Below are 15,206 nucleotides of genomic sequence, written 5' to 3' on the forward strand. Positions count from 1 at the left end.
CGAGGGGCCACGGAGGATGTCACCGTGGAACATGTCCCACTGCCCCGCTAAAATGAGAAAAAGACAAAGAAAAATGAGTGGGGAGTCAGAAGGGAATATAAAATCATTAACACAGCGCCTAATACAGTGGGAGAAATGTCAATGGGGACGCTGAGCTAATGGGCTAGTCTCCTCCAGAATTTTATTATCTCTGAAGTTTTAAATAATGCATCACACTCGGATCCCCGTGTCCCTCCTGCCGGCAGTCCGTGATTCCCCAGCCCAGCACAAGGAAGCGGTAAATCAGAGACACCCGCCCTTGCCTACACATTCTACAGGTAGTGATTGAGCCAAGATTTATTTATTAGTCAGGCTGTGATTGATTTAGAGGAGATTTGCTCGCTGGAGTTAATTACAAGCAATAACTGGCTGCGCTGGCTGCCCGGGAAGCGCGGCTGCCGCTCCGGGGACATCCCGGTCAGTGCCTGCTGCGCCCTGCGGCTTGGCACCGGCCACCTGGGGCACGTACAGCCAAGAATATTCACCTGGATTTCATCAATGGCCTATCCTGGAAGTGCTCGAGGCCAGCAGGAACGGCCGCAGTGCCCATGGCCCTGCCGTGGGGCAGCACAGCTGTCCCTGCCGGCCCCTGCCCTGTCCCCGGGAGCATGTCCGGGTTGTCCCTCCCTGCCCCGGGCTCGGGCCTGGGCTGCCGTGTGAGAACAGGAGCGGCTGGGAGCCCGGGCCACGGAGCTCCAGCTGAGGATGCAGAGATGACATCGAATTGTTCAGGAGCCAAACACGCCGGGGCACAAACGGCTTCTCCAGTGGAAAAGGAACAAACCACTTAAAAAAACCCCAAACCAGTAAAAAACCCCGAACGAGCAGAGAATCCAAAACAAGCTCTTTAAATTTCATCTCCCAAGGCAAATCCTTTCAGGTCAAGCGTCAGTCCCAGGGTTTTTTGTGCTCATTATCACCCCATAAAGCCCCTGCTAGAGGGATAGATAGTTCCTGCCTGGCACTGGGGATTGTCACGGAAAAGCTGACCCAGCCAAGAGGGAGCTGGGAAAACATCCTGCCGTGAGCATTCCAGGGGTGCTGGCACAAGTGGCACGGACTGAGTGTGCCCCACGTCACCCCAGGAGTGGCACGTGCACAGCCACCCGTCTCTGCCCCACCGCTGGCTCTCAGGGTGTTAATGAACTAATTAATTAATTAATTGATCCTCTCTCCCTCGTTGGCTGTTTGGGTCAGGCTCCCGGTGCCCATCACAGTGAGAGCACCCCGGGGAGCCCTTTGTTCCACAGAGGTGAAAAATTGTACCCACAAAAAGAGTTCCCCCTGCGATCAATTCCCTCTAACAACTTTATTGATTAGCTGCAGTAACATCTCCCATTTATTAATTATGAAGAAGATGTTCCAGTGATTGCTTAAAGTTAACTGTTGTGCTTTCCCTCTGCCCTCAGGCCCCAGCCCAGCCAGCACTTCCCAGAGTGGCATCCCCATCCCTGGAGGGATTTAAAGCTTTGGGGAGGTGGCACTTGGGGACATGGGTCAGTGGTGGCCCTGGCCGTGCTGGGGGAACGTTTGGTCTCAATGAACTTGGAGGGCTTTCCCAGCCTGTAGAGGTTCTGTAATTCCTCTATGCCCTTCTTGTTCCAGGATGCCAGAGCTGGCACCTGGCCATGGATTTGTGTCCCTGCAGCACTGGGACCAGAGGGTGCTTTGTCCCAGATCCCCTGCACAGGGGATGCCTCCATGGCTTTCACTGTTTGGAATTGCTGACAGCAGAGGTGACAAATGCCAGCGCTGGGACCAGGAGTCCTTCACACACAGGGAAGGGATGTTGGGATGGTTTCAACAGCCCAAAGGAGAGATTGTCCACCTCCTTTGCTGTGCTGCTTTTCCAGGCAATGTGCCCTAATCCAGCTTGGCAAGGGGCTGCTCCCACCTCTGCTCCAGCCTCAGGAACACGCCACCCCAAAACCCCAATGTCACCAGGGCTGAGGGGCTCATAAACCCCGTTCACACCGTGAATTAAATGAAGGAGTCAAGCGAGGGCAAGGAAGCCCAGGAGCAAGCTGGAAGCAGGGTAAGGAAGGAAAAGGAAGGTCAGAAAGAGGGTAATTAAGGAAATGCAGCAAAGAGAAATTATACAAGAGAGGATTAGAAATGTACAATTGGTGTCGCTACCCGGGGCCATAAATCACCCGCGGTGGGAAGGAGCTGCTGAAGGAAGCCCAGGGTGATGCTGGACTGATTATGAGTTTGAAATATGGCACGTTGGCAAAAAATCCACGGCGATTTATCTTCTGTCAGCAGCCATCCTGGGAAGGTGGCAGCCATCCCCACACAGCTCTTCTGAGACTGAAACTCCGGTGCTGAATTGATTTCTGAGCCTGCCAGCCTGCATTCGTCTGAGAGGGTAACAAATAACACAGGGAGGGAAAAATTGGGAAATCAAAGAGATCACAGTCACGGCAAAACAAATGGATGGGGTGGAGGACAGGGATTTGGATACCTCAGACTCTATTTACACCCTGCTAGCAAACAGAACCCCAAATAAGCCTGTAGCATGGTGTCCTGGATATGTAAAGATTTAATAACTCCGATTTGCAGTCCTACCCACACAGAGTGATTGCCAGCCCGAGAGAAGGGTGAAAATCTATACTTTTAGCAAATATCTAGATCTAAAAATAAGAGTGGGATACAAATCCTAGCAAAGCAGAGGGGTTGGTTGGGAGGTGAATGAAATCTCTGCGTTAAAATATGAACATGTGCTGTAACTACAAACCCGATCCCAACCTCCCAAAGCCCCTCCATGGGCACAGAGCAGGAGCAGGGCTGGGGCCACGGGGAGCCAGCCAGGAGGGCCTGGGGGGGCTGGAGATGCTGCAGGGCCGGTGGGAGGCAAAGCAGGAGCCTGAGAAAAGCTCCAGAAGGATCTGCTGGCAGGAAGCATAAACCAAAAATAGGCAGTGGCAGGAATCAAGCCGAGAGCGGGGAAAATGGAGACGGCGATCAATACCTGGAGACCAGAAACACAGAGGATGTGAAGGGGTTTTATTCCTGACCTGTGCAACCAGGGGCTGAGCTGAAAACCTGATTTCTCATAGAGAATTCACAGGCAGAGTTCAGAAACATCTAAAAATGAAACATGTAAATGAGGGCATTGACTGCAAGGTGTCCCCGTGCCTTTAGCACTCCTGAGCTGCTGCCAGAGGCTGGATGGGGGTCCTGGCACAGGGAAAGGGGACCCTGGGGCATCTCTGCCCGACCACATGGGCACAGCCCGGTTCAAGGATCAGGGAATGTGCCTCTGTCCCAAGAGAGTGGCTGCCTGCTGCTGCTGCTGCCCTGAGGGTGCGGGAGGGGGTCCAGAGGCATCCAGAGTGGATGGGAAACATCAATTCTCCAGCTCATCCAAGGTGAGAATGGAATGAGCAGGGAAGAGCTCAGAGCTGGAGATGCATCATCCCACAGACAATAATCCCAACACGGGGCTTGCTCCTGAGCACCTGGATCAGCCCTAGTCCCACAGCAGGCCCAGACCTCCAGCCTGGGATCCCACAGCCTCTCCAGGACACCTCACCACTTCCCCATTGGGAGAACTGCCCCCATTTCCTAAAAATATTGACCTAATTGGCCCCTGCACTGCATTTCCCCGTGAGAGGCCAGCAGCAGTGCAGCACCTCAGCTTTCCTGCTGCCCCACTTCCACCCTGGGACACAAGGAGGTCACGGGAGCGGCTCCTTCGGGGTGGCCACCGCCTCACTGCCACGGCCAGGATTAGAGCAGGGAGTCCCAGGGCTCAGGGTCCTCCCCTAAGCACGGGAGTCCTGCTGGAAAGCAGATGGTGAGGAAAATGATTGGAGGAGGAGATTAATAATAACACTGATAGAAACCCAGATTGAAGGGATCAGGGCGTAGCAGAGGGGCTGAGCGATAATTTGGTGCCTTGTGGGAAATGAGGGGGACAGATGCTTGCCTAAATTTGGGGATTAGATTTTGTAGCCTAAAGAAGATAATAAATGAAATGATTATGGCATTAAAGTGCTGGTCCCTGTGGACAAGCAGGCTGGGAAGACCCTTGGCATTAAGAGCCAGGGTTGAGGGGACAGGTCAGTTTTAGGGCACCCTATCAAAGGTCATCTCCTGACTGCTCAGAGCTGCTTTAGCCCAGGGGAAATTCCTCCTTCAGGGGATCTGCAGAGCACGAGACAAGGATCCTGTGGTCACAATTTTCCAGAAAAGTTTAGCAAGAAAAGCAATTTTTTTTTCTTTTTAGCTGGCTCATGCACTTATTTGGGCTTTGGGATAGTTGTGGCATTTCAGTGGGACAGAGTTCCAGGCACATCTTACTGGGGTGGCTGGAAAGGCAAGGATGAGTACAGCCACCAAGGCCAGGCTGCAGCGGCAGGGGTACCCTCAGCTCAGCCGGGTCTCCGGGCTCCTCACTCAGAGCAGCCCTGAACAAAGAGGTGCTTTTGTTTCTGGGCATTTTTCCCGGCTTTTGTCCCCAGCTTGAAGCCCGAGTGGCACCGGAGCTGAGCCAAGGTGGGACCCCAGCCCGTTTAGGGGTGCCTGGGGCTGCTGGGGTCCGGGGGCTCCCCCGTGCTCGGCAGTGCCGGGGCGGACGGCGCCGGCCCGGCTCCGGAGGGACCATCCCTTGATCCCCGCCTCGCTCTCCCTGGGAGGGTAATTGGCGCTCGGGCTTGAGATGGAGATCCGGCACTGCCTGGGGTCCCTGCGCTGCGGCCCCGCTGTTTATCCGTGCTCCAGTTAAAGAGTTTCCCATGGAGAAGTGGCTAATGATGGCCCGAAAAGATGAGCAGGGAGGACGAAATTGCAGCCGCTCCTCGCCGAGCTGCTCCTGCTCGGCAGCCCCTGTGGCGGAGAGGGAAGCGGCGTGGGAGAGCCCGGGAGCCGGGGGGAGGAGGAGGAGGAGGAGGAGAGGGAAGTGCTTTACGAGGGGAGCCTCTCCTCTCCCACACAAATATCTAAAAACTATTAATTTCGGGCAGCAGCTAGGAAGATATACATGAAAGGGAAATTGATTTCTATTTAAATGGTATGTTTTCATCACCTTTTTTCAGAGCATGAACATTCATCTCTGAGTACCTGTGCTAATTGATTTCAAATGCAATTCAACGCAATCACTGTAGAATAATAAATCTGGGGGCCAAGAAGGGAAAGGAGGGAGATCAGCACGGCTGGGAGAGGGAGAGCCCGCGGGCACCGGGAGCAGCCTGTGGCAGGGACAGGAAGCACATCCAGCCTGGAAAAGGTGGCACAATCCCATTAGAGCCGTCCTTGGGGGATCAGCGAGGTTCAAGGATAACACAACGGGACCTGCTAATCCACATAAACTCTCGGGGAGAGAGAGATTACGAGCGAGACGGGACACAGCCCAGGAAAGGAGCCGGGCATCCCGGGGCTGGGAGGGGCTGGTTTGGCTTGGGAGGGACCCTGCAGAAAATCCAGTCCCACCCCATGCCGTGAGCAGGGACACCTTCCACTAGAGCTCCCATCCTGAACGCTTGCAGGGATGCAGGGAGAAGCAGGAGCAGCAAACAGAGGAGCAGGGGAGGCTGGAGGAGCTGGGGGGCACCAGGAAAAGCTGCAGCTGGAGATCCAGTGTCACCTGCTGTGTCCTGGGGGGACACCTCAGAGGAGACCGCTCCGGGAGCAACAGCTCTGAAAAACATCCAGCTTTTAGGTGTTTGTCCTCAAATAAATAATGGAACATGATACCCAAAAAGCTGCTGTGGGAAAGTGGGCTAATGGAAGCCCTGGGTAAATGCAGGTGAGGCGGAGGAGAGCTGCTCCTGCCTCAGCATGGGGCACTTGTAGCCAGATATTGCAGTGCTACAGCCTGTTGTGGTACTCAGGGCTCGAGAGGATGCTGGAAACTGGGGAGAGAAGAGAAAATAGCCATAAAAATTACCTGCAGCCAGAAAGACACTGCACAGCAACCAGCTGAAAGAGCCTGACATGTTTAGCTCATCAAGGAAAGAGAGGAAAATGCCCTGATAGCTGGATATGGGAACTTGTGCAGGAGAAATGAGGGGATAACAAGGCACCTTTAACCTGAGGCTGCTCCATAAGGAAAGAACCCCCAGACTGGAGCTGGGGGAAGCTGTGCAAGCCCTTCCCCACTGACACAGGCACATCTCTTGGGTGCAAGTGGGATTAGGGAGTGAAATTCCAAGGCCTTTGGTAAATGAGCAGTGTATGAATTCAGTGTGGCACTGCAGGATAAAGCTCAATAGCAATATTCATATGGAGTTAGCCCCATTTACCCTGGCTGGTTTGGCTCCCAGCTAATCCCAGCCATTTCACACATCGCTGGGAAGGAAAGGGGGTGGATGTGGGTGCTGCCCAAAATAGAGATGATGCTGCAAATTCTCTGGTCTTTTGCTCTCTCCACTGCTGGGACAGAGACAGGCATTTTTGCTCGACTTCTCTGAATCAGTTTGTATGGATATCATCTTTTTCCAGGACATGTAACCTTGCCAGGGAGAGGGTTAGAGCTCCAAACCCACCTCCAAGCCACTTGGAGCTCTTACATTGATGCAGCTGGGACTGTAAGCAAAATAAACCCAGTGAAATAATGGCCAGTGGACGGGCAGAGACCGTGGAAAGGATATTGATTGGAACAGGGTCTCTTTTCTGCACAGCACAGTGAGCTCCAGAGGGCTGAGCTTCAGGTAATTTCTAGCAAATAATGTGTTGTACACTGTTATTTGTGGATCCTGGAAATCAAACTGGAGCATCCGGGGCTCTTGTCTAACAAGTCCCTGTAGCTAGAGCCAGTAGCCGGTGCCTTGAGAGAGGAATAAAAGCAGCAAATCAGAAATAAATGGGGATGAGATAAAACCCAGCATGTTTGGCAGTGGTGGGACATCGGGTGCACCCCCAGGCGGCAGCACCTTCCCTGGGTCCAGGAAAACCCCAAGGAAGCTGAACGGGCTGAAGTTTTCCAGGTGCAGAGTGGGATGGGACACACGGCCACAGGCACGGGAGAGCCGGGAACAGCAGCTCCTCCCTGCCATCCCTGCGCCAGGGCCATGGAAATGGTTGTATTTGTTTATAGCATTCACTCGAGCTGCCGGCCCTTGCTGCTGGAGGATTTGGGGGCGGAACACACCCGGCCATGGCAGAAGGGGCGTCAGGAGCCCTGCCAGCCCCGGCCACGGGCCCGCAGCCCCGGCAGGCCGGCTGGCTTAGCTCCGCCTGCCTCCTGCACGGGTAACAAAGAGATTGCAGCACCGGTTCAGAGGTGGGGAATTTGATAAACTGGCTCATATTTTTAAATGAACAAATGACACTTCATCGTGGCCATGACAGAGGGCTCGACGCTGCTTTACAGTAATCTATGCCTTCTTTAACACACGGCTGCGATCCTGGCCGCCGGCAGATGAAGGATGGAGGAGCAGGCAAAAGGTTAATAGAGCATTGGGCCTTTTTTAATTGAAAAAATGACTGAGGGACCATGTAGCAGAGCGAGCAGTAATATTATTACAGGCTGTAAGTACTGTTCCAGAGACTTACTGTTCATCTGGGAGCAGAGTAATGAGCACAGCCGGGCTGCTCCCGCCTCGGCCGGAATGCCGATGGCTCAACAGCAGGAACCGGCTGCCTTGGGAAAGGGACGGGATGGCCTAAATGTTTGTGCTCCTTCACAAATTTCGAGTTTCTCCTGGAAGAAGTACCTTGGGTGGCTGGCAAAATTGATTCCTCCACATGAGGCCTCAGCAGTGGGCTCAGCATCGGCGTGCGAGGGGCTCCAGCTGGGCTGGGATTTGTGGTTAAGGAGAGAGGCTGCAGGGAGCTGCCTCCTGATCCAGCCTGTGTGGCACAGGGTAAATCAGTACAGCTGAGGAAGGGACAGACCTTCAGACCACCATGGTTGGGCCCTGTGTCCTTCCCTGGCACTTCCCTGGTGCTCCCTGATGCGAGTCTGGCACAGGGCACAGCATGGAGCATTCCTGCACCAGAACATCCCTGTGCCAATGCCTGCACCAGAACATACCTGTGCTGAGCATCCCTGTGCCAGTTCCTGCACTGGGACATCCCTGTGCTCCTGCCATGGGTGCCCTGGTTGGGATTCACAGCACAGACCCCAGCACATCCCGGGCAGCTCCGTGACCCCGCAGTGCCATCTGCTCCAGAGGTCGGGAACAGGGATAAACGGCACATGGGAGAGCCTGCAAGGAGAGAGAGGACGAGGGGGAGGAAGATGTGGCGGGGAAGCTGGCAGCCAAGGGGAATGGCCCGCAGCAAGGAGGGGAGCCATCCTCGGAGGAGGTTTGTCCCGGAGCAGGGTCAGTGCCCGGCTCAGCCGAGCGGCGGCGGGGCCCAGCGGTGCCGACAGGGCTAATTGATGAGGAATTGCCATCGGAGCGCTGTGTCATCCCGAGGAGCTGCACTCGGGGCCGGGGGAAGCAGGCTGTTAAACAGGCTGTGGCGGCACTTTGGGCTGCCAGGATTTATGCTCCGCAGGAGCAGCTCTATCTGTCATCTGTGAAAAGCCTCATTTACAGAGAGACTCCGTCAGGAAAGGCAATCAGCCTGGAACCTGCTATGCTGGGAATTTATAACTGCTGTGCCAGGGAGAGCTCATCCCTCCCTTTGGCAGGAGCTGGGGGGAGCTGGTCTGTGCCTAGGCATGGGCGTTTGCTCCCCCAGGGAATCCCCCTGCCCCAGCACTGCCTCAGAGAGCTCAGGGTCTGGAGAGTGACACGGTGATGGGGACACCCATCTGTGGCACAGCTGGGAAAGCTTCTGTTGGGAACCTGTCTCTGATGGGCAAATAGGAATCCTCATGGAAAAAAGCTGGGGAAAGGGAGGCAGGTCTTGCTTCACCTCTGGGCCTGGTGATGCCCTGGAGCTTTGCCTCTGGTGTGGAGGAGGATTCCCAGGCATGGGAAACCACAGAATCCCAGAGTGGTTTGATTTGGAAGAAGTCTTAAAGCCTACGCAGTGCCACCCCCTGCCATGGGCAGGGCCACCTTCCCCTAGCCCAGGTGGCTCCAAGCCTCTCCCCACAGCCTGGTGTGGCTGTCCTCTCCTCCCCAGGACCCTGGGAGCCCCAGCAGGGCACAGCATGGGGGGATCTGCTGCAGTCCCCCCATGATGGACCTCAGAATAAAGCCCCTGACCGATGGATGGATGGCTAACATCATCATTTGTGCTGCATTTTCCTCTCCCGGGGAGGATGAGCTCCAGTTACTCTCATCCATCTCATTCTTTCAAGTCATCTTCATTCTGCAATTTCCCCTCACCCCGAAAAGAGTCAAAGATCGATCCATTTCTTTCCAATTTCAGCTGGGAAGAGGGAAGGAGCCTGAGGAGAGGCAGAGGATGCCTTTTGCCTCCCCCAGCACGTGCCTGTCCGTGTTTCTCCCCGTTCAGAGCGGGAGCACGGCTGGCTGGGTATTGATCCCTCCCTGGGAAGTGCTGCAGCCTGTGCCCTGACCTGCTCACCTGCCAGAGCCAAACCCAGTCAGCTTTGTGTCTCTGTGAGGCACAAAAGGCGTTTCTCCCTTCAAAAAGGTGAAGGGTGCCCCAGCCAGGACAGCAGCCACTGCCACTCTGCAGCAGCAGCAGCACAGAAAGGAATAAATCCCAACAGGAGGAGGGTGAGCCCTGCCCACATCTGCAGAGAGCTGGGTTTGGTATCAGTGCTCTGCTCATAGCCAGGTGGGACCCTGAGGATGGCAGCAGGGGATGTGGCACTCAGATCAACAATGGGATTCAGATACCCACCATGAAACACTACAGACCTGAACATCTCTGCCACAGCAGGGTCAGGGTCACTGTCCCACTACACCCTCACTCCAACACACCCCTGTTGAGCCCCTTGCCATGTCTGGTAACAAGTCTGATTTTAGGTGTCATGCAGCAGGTGTTTAATTATCAGAGACAGGGCTTAATGGCATTTGTGTGCCAGCAGGGAGCAGTTTGGTGCAGTTTGGCTCCAGGAGCCTCCAGTGCTGCCTCCCAAACTCCCTCTCTGATAACAGGTGCTTTTACAAACGTTGTTTAATGAGAGGGATTCAAAATAGGCCTGGTTTTCCCACCTGATCAATAGATCTGAAAGGAACAATGCCAAATATCTGCAGTTATTGTGCAGCACTGATGGCTGTCAGGACAACGGGCAGAGCAAAGACAAATACACACCTTTGCCTGGGTTATTACTTTAAGCCTGTTATTATCATTATTATGGGTGATTAAAAATCCCATTAATCAGATGCTAAACAGATTAAGCCCTATGAATTAATTTTCTGGAAATAACTAAGATAAACATTCTGTGCAGAGCTCATTTAATGAAATAGAAGCTGTTTATCTGCAAAATTAGGGCTTGAGAGTAGCTGAGCTTCAGCTGGAAAAATCCAGTACGGTGTGGGCACGGGGGGCACAGGCTGGAGCCAATGCCGATTTTTTACCCATTCTAAGTAAAAGAAAAATCTTGCTGTAAGTAATTTATGATACATTACACAAAGAGATCATTAGCGAGAGCTAGAAAATAAAATTACAGTCAGTTAGGAAATAATTCCTTGATTTAGTGTCTAAGGAGAGGGGGCTGAAGGGCAGAGGCCCCATGTGGTGCTGGGGGGAGCGCTGAGCTCTGCTGGGGAGGGCCTGGGCACGATCCTGTCTGCTCCACTGGCCAGGTGTGCACACCTGAGGGAGCTGGGCCTCCTGCTGCCCTCACTCTGCACCACCCCCACGGACTGACACAGCTGGGCACATGATGGGAGCAGCAGCAGCAGGAAGACCTGGAAGAGGAGATTTCAGAGATTTCAGAAATTATCCAGCTGCTCCTGCTGCTATCCCAGCCCTGGGCTGACCGACATCCCGATCTCCAGGGCATTGCTGGTTCCTTTTCTGTTCAGAGGAGCTTCACAGCCCAGTATCCAGCCCCTAAAGTGTCACCAGGGACAAGTGGACCTTCCCTTTGCATTTATAGCCTTCTCCAGAAATTGCTTATGGAATTGCTGCTTCTTGTGTCTGCTTTAATAAATGGGTGTGTTTGCTATTGCTGTTGAAAGTTCTGTGTTTGGCCTTTTTAAGTCATTTGATTAGGAAGTAGAGAGAATATTTTAGCAGCAGAGAAGGCTCTCACAATCAGCACCAGGAGGAATAATCCAATTTTCTTGGCCAAGAAGGGCAAGGGTCCTCCTAGGAGGTCAAAGCTCCCTTAGCACAATTAGAACTTTAATTAATGAAATTGGTTGAGCATCCACCAGCAGAAGCAGCGTATTTGTGGAGCTCTGGGAGTGGAGACAGCAGCTCCCTACTGGCTCTCCTGAGCACACCCTGGGCCCCCAAATGCACCCAGACCCCACCATGCATTCCAGAGAGGCAACTTTGGGGCTCTTAGTTGGACATCAAGAGCGAGATTGGCCTCTCCAGCAGCCCTGTGAGGAGTGGCACGACTCACCGTGTGTCGTGCTGTTCAGACATGCTGTCTGCAATTAATATTGCATAATGGCCTCCTGATTCCTAAATTATGTATTTCTCCTTCTCAGCATCGTGTGGTTTTTTTACAGGGTTAATTATTTTCCATCATTCTGCCTTTAGCAACAGTCGTCTTAATTAAGGGGGCCAAGTTCCGCTCTCATTGCTGCCTGGCAGATCCTAATGAAATCAATGGAGCCGTGCGGTGTAAATGGGAGGGACGCCGGCCCTCCAGTAAAAGTAAAACCTTCCCTCTCTTGTTGATTAATGCATAAAATTAACCCAGGCTTAATGTGCCACTCCTGACTGAGTGAATCACTGCAGAGTCCCCTCTCGGGCTGCTTTCCCACCAGCACTTCTGACCTTGTTCATCCCGTGTGCTCTGCCACCACAGCAGCACGGCCTGGGTGCCCTAGCTCTGCTTTTGCCTTGGAGAAACATGGTCTGCAAGCAATATTCCAAGTCTGTGTCACCTCTCCCTCCAGTGGCTCCAGACAGGGCTGAGCAGGTGGTCCCTGTCCCTTTGCTCCTGCCCAGGGCTCTGGCAGCAGGCAGCTCCCCCAAAGCCATGTGCTGTTCGCTTCAGGGATCGAACACCTGAGGCAGGGATTTAGATCAGCCCAGAGCCCCATCCCTGGCAGTATCCCCTGGTTCACTCCCAGCCTCTCCCCTCCCACCCTTGCCTGCTGGCACCAAAAGGGCTGATCCCCAATTATTCCTCCCTGGCTTGCATTTCCTGACAGCCCAACATTAAACCAGGCTCGGGCAGCCATGCAAGGGAGGCTCCAATAAGTGGATCCACATGCAATATTCATGGATGGCTTCAGAATAGTTACAGATCCATCACACTTGGCAGCGGGATGGGGATGGCGTGCTCTCCTAATGCTGGGCTTAAGCACCTTCTTGAACCCGAGCCCTGAGGATGGATGAGCGCCTGGAGCTGGGGCTGTGGGCACGGCCCCACGTCCCCATCTGTCCTGCCACAGCCCCCTGCCCACTCCACGGTCCCCTCCCACCTCAGGGGGGAAAGGTTTTGGCACCTGGGCCTGTGGGCACCCCTGGCCACCCCATGATGTGCTGCCCCTGCACCCAGCTGGAGCTCTGGGTAAAGAGCAGGGAAAACAAGGGAGCCACTGGAGCTTAATGCCCTCACTCTGGGAGAGGTTTGTTTACCAGCTTCTGGCCAGCACCACACTGCAGCTCCAAACCTGATCTCATCCCCCAGGATTAATTTTTACACAATCATTCCGCAGTCTATGATAATCACTCCATAAAAAAATGAAGAGATTTGGGATTTTTTCCAGCGCGGAGGATTAAGTCTAAAGACGAGTAATCTGCAGGAAGCTCAGCTGCATGCACACCACTAATCGCTCCACACTCTTCCCAGCTTTAGCTCTTTCATTAGGATTTTCCACAGTGGGTTGGCTGTCCTTGCTGGGGCTGGCTGCCACGGACAGGCAGACACATCCCGAGGGATCCGGCCGTGTGCCAGCCCACGGGGGCCACGGCAGCAGCCTGGGCCAGTGGCAGTGCCACGAGTCCCTGCAGTGCCACGCATCCCCGTGGTGCCCTCCAGCCCTGCAGTGCTGGGCACATGGCTGGGCTCATCACCTCTCTCTCCACTACAAAGAGGAGCCTCTGGAACCGGCTCTCCACTCAGGGATCTCTCCAGTTTCCTTGGGAAGGAGGTGAAGCAATTGGCATGGGAGATATTAATGCAGCACAAAAAAACAGGTGGTGGGATGGTTTTAAAATGTAATAAACTACTAAAGAAATAATGAGCTTAAATCCTGAAGCCTTTAGTAAATTCCTGGTGGTTTAACTGGGTGAAGAGTGAATAATAACCTGAAAATTGGCAATTTCCCTGTTCCAGGGACAGCTGTGCTCTCCTGAGCCCCCAGCAACTCCTTCAGCAGCCGGCCTTGCCAGGCCTGGCTTAACTAACCCTTGTCCTGCACTAAGAGCAGCAGTGAGTGCAGGAGGTAGCAACACACACCCCAATCCCTCCTCATGGGCACACCAGGATTATTCCCATTGTCTCCCACGGAGAGTTGGGACTGAGTTCCCAAAGATTCCTGATGGGATGTGACCTCATGTCTGGGGCTCGGCGGGCTCCTGGCACTGCCAGAAGGGTGAGAGCTCACAGGCTGAGAGAAATCACTGCACGTTTTAGAGTCAGGAGGAGAAACGTGCCAGTTGTGCCCAGCAAGCATTTTTCCAAATATAATTAAAATAAGTACATCTCTACGACGGCTCTGACCACAGGGATAAGGATGCAATGCCAGGTTTTTAAAACAAAATAACGTAAGCACTTAGAAAAGGACTCTAGCAGACTTTGGGTACTTATGTTCAAAATAATTGTCCCAGGAAACCCGATTCAGCAGCCACCCAGGCTGAAAGCACTTAGGCACACGCGGGCAGGCATTCAACAAAGCATTTAGTGACCCCGGCGCTGCATCAGCAGGAACGCGGGGCTCCGGGCAGGGAGTGACTCAGGGAAACCGCGGGGCTCAGGCGGACCAGGTCCCGCCGGGGGACGGTCAGGGCTCCTCCTGGGTCCCGCCTGGATCCCACCTGGCTCCTGCCGGGGTTCCTCTACAATCTTACCTGGTCATGCATGGGTCCCATTGGGATCCCACCTGGTTCCAGCCTGAGTCCTGCCCAGCCCTCACTGGGGTCCTGTCTGGCCCCAAGCACGCACGGCAGTGTCCCCACTGTGTCCCCCGTTTGCCGCTGGCTCCTGCCTCCATGGCTGCTCCCACTGCCTTCAGGGCCAGGATGTGAGGGTTCCTCAGCCCAGCAGGTGTCCCAGGAGCTGCAGGAGCTCGCTCCTCGCACCCTTCCCCAGGGAACACCTTCGCAGTCCAAGCGGAGCTGCTGTAATCCAGCAGCCGAGGAGGGAGAATGCTCGTGGTAATAAATTCATGGATCTTCACACCCCAGCAGGCTGACAAGCACCTGGTTTTAAAGAGACTTTAAAACCGCTTGGAGCACTGTGAGGCAGACCAAGACCCCTTTATGCTTGGAGACCCCAAACACCAGCTTCAAAGGAGGCAGGGAAATTGCAAAGATAGCCTGGAAAAAGTGGATTTCAGTGGGGGCAAATCTTCAAAGCACAAGTTTCCTATGCTGTTAAAAAGACCGTGTATCTTTTGCATGAATAAGTCAAAAGTGGGAACCTTTCCTAAGCACTCACCCAACCTGACAGGTGGCTCCTCCTCTGGGCTGTGAAGTGACTGATGCTCCTGGATCCTTTTGTGCTTCTCCTCTATGGGACCCATCCCTCCTGCAGTGCCACCCCTGCTGCCCAGGGACTCTGCCCTAGGACAGGGCGTCTGTGGGTCTGTCCCACTGCCCAGCTGAGAGGTTTCACACATGAGGCACATTTCTCCTTGGAGAGCCTCAGATCTCAGCTGCATTTTCCTGACTTTAGGGCCGGTGTTTCTCACCAGCTGAGGGCTTGGCGCACCTGGGGCTATCCCAGGACTGCTGGGAAGCTGCTGGCAGCCTGGGACATGTCCTTCCAAGCTGCCCCTAGTCCTCAAGGCAGCTTGCAGAGCACCCTGTGAGCCTCTGGCTCCTTTGGAGCTGCCCCCAGCCCCGAGCTGCCTAATTGAGGCGGGAGCGGTACCTGGGCCTCCCCGCTCCTGCCGCAGCCTCCGGCGAGCCGAGCTCTGTGTCAATTACAGGAAAATCAATGAAGATACTGTTCAGGACTCCTTTTCACCATTCAGCACGGATGATATCCTTCACTTTCT

This window comes from Serinus canaria, chromosome Z (assembly GCF_022539315.1).
Source record: "Serinus canaria isolate serCan28SL12 chromosome Z, serCan2020, whole genome shotgun sequence".
In the NCBI taxonomy this organism is placed as follows: Eukaryota; Metazoa; Chordata; class Aves; order Passeriformes; family Fringillidae; genus Serinus; species Serinus canaria.